Source organism: Mus pahari, chromosome 9 (genome assembly GCF_900095145.1).
Source record: "Mus pahari chromosome 9, PAHARI_EIJ_v1.1, whole genome shotgun sequence".
NCBI classification, from domain to species: domain Eukaryota; kingdom Metazoa; phylum Chordata; class Mammalia; order Rodentia; family Muridae; genus Mus; species Mus pahari.
Genome location: NC_034598.1, coordinates 19,093,744 through 19,095,615, shown reverse-complemented (window position 1 = coordinate 19,095,615; position 1,872 = coordinate 19,093,744). Strand labels below are relative to the sequence as shown.

At 39.6% G+C, this 1,872-nt stretch overlaps 1 protein-coding gene across 2 annotated transcripts in view; it reads left to right on the top strand.

The window, feature by feature from the left end:
* Positions 1 to 1,872, top strand: part of Cep85l (centrosomal protein 85 like) — a 108,259-nt gene that overhangs the window by 75,868 nt on the left and 30,519 nt on the right. The window lies entirely within an intron of this gene.

The window sequence follows — 1,872 nt, the reverse complement described above, 5'->3', positions numbered from 1 at the left end:
GTGGTTGATTTCACCCCTGAGTTTGATTATTTCCTGCCTTCTACTCCTCTTGTGTGTGGGTGTCCACCCACTCCGCACCCTAGGTGACCCGGTGTGGAATTTGTGCCCCTGGTCAGGCCGGTTCTCTGCTTCCCTAGTGCTGTCTCAGGTCCCGTGTGCGATTGGATTGGAGCTCAAGTTGTGTACCACTCACCAGTGATCCTAAGATCGCTTGGGCAATCCGCTAGGGACCATGGGGGTGTCTGCCAAGTCCGAGCCCTAGGTGACCCGGCTTATTTTTCTTAACACAATGATCTCCTTTTCATCCATTTTCCTGAAAATAAGTTTTATTTTTCTTTACAGAGGAGCAGAACCATCCAGTATGTATACATTTCCATTTTTTATGTGTTACTGATGGGAATTTAGGTTTGTTCCATGTTTTGACTATGGCAGATAGTGTACCCATAAGCACGGGCCCAGAAGTGTTTCTGGTGTACATGGCTTCCTCCTGCTCGGGGCAGCAGTGCTGGGCCTTCTGTCAGCTCTGCATTAGGTTTCTGAAGGACCTCCAAACCAGTCTCATAGCAGCTGCACCTGCTTAGCTTCTCACCTCTGGGCTTAGAGGTCCTTCCTTCCCAGCCTTGTGGCTTTTATAGAAAGTGATAGTCATTCTGACTGGAGTGACAGAGAATTTCATTGTATGTATTTCCCCATTACTAAGGTGTTGATAGTTTCTTTAAATATTAGCCATTGTATTTTTTCTTTTGAAAATTGATCATTTATTCCTTTGTTGCTTGCATAATTTGGTGTGATTTTCTTGTTTGCTTTGACATTTTAAAAATTTCCTTTTAGATTCTTTGTGCTAATCCATTGTCAGATGTAAAGTTCCCGTAGACTTTCTCCCATTCTATTGACTGTCTCTTTGCTGCTGAAAATTTAATTTCATACAGTACCATTTGTCAATTCCTACAACTGTTTCCTGATTTATAGGAATCCTTTCTGGAATTTCTTGCGTGTGTGCCTATATCTTTGGGTATTTTTCTTTTAATATTAATTATGTGTGCACATATGTGTATGTTCCTGTGACTATGTGCCATGTTGTGTGTAGACAGACAACAAATTGTAGGAACTGGTTTTCTCGTAGTGTGGTACAGGGAATCAAACTCAGTCTTCAGGTTTGGCACTAAGCATTCTTTCCTGTTTTCCCTCTCACCAGCCCAATCTTTGTGTTTTGGCGTGTTTTTCTTTAACAGTTTCAGAGTTTCAGGTATGACATTAAGGTCTTGAATCTATATTTTAATTCATTCATGTTTAAAGTGAGAGGTATGTACCTTATGTCACTTTTCTGTAAGTGAATAGCCAGCTTGTTTAGTGCCATTTTGTTGAAGAGTCTTTTCTCCAAAGTTTTTCTCACCCTTGTCAAAAATTGGGTGGCTGTAGTGTGTGATCTTATCTCTGGCTCCATCATTTTATCTTGTACACAGGCTGTTGTGCCATCATCATGGTAATTTTACTACTGTCGATCTCTTGTAAAACTTGAAGTCCTTCAGTGTTCTTCTTAGAATTGCTTTTGCTATTTAGGATTTTTGGTGCTTTAACAATTTTCTAGTCTGTGACAAGTTATAGGATTTAATTGCACTGTTAGTAATTTAACCATCTCCATAGTTTTAATTCTGCCAAGTCTGTTACCATGGTGTTGGTGGTGGCGGGTGGGGGGTCTATCAGCATGTTAGTTTCTTTTGAAAGAAACTTTTCAGGTTCTTTTCTTCCATGTTTGAAAGTTTTCACTGTGATGCCTTTCACCTCCCTGTTTAAGTTTATTACTGGGGATTTTTGTTTGGTTTGGGTTTTTTTTTTGTTTTGTTTTGTTTTTTTTTTGTTTTTTTTTTTTTT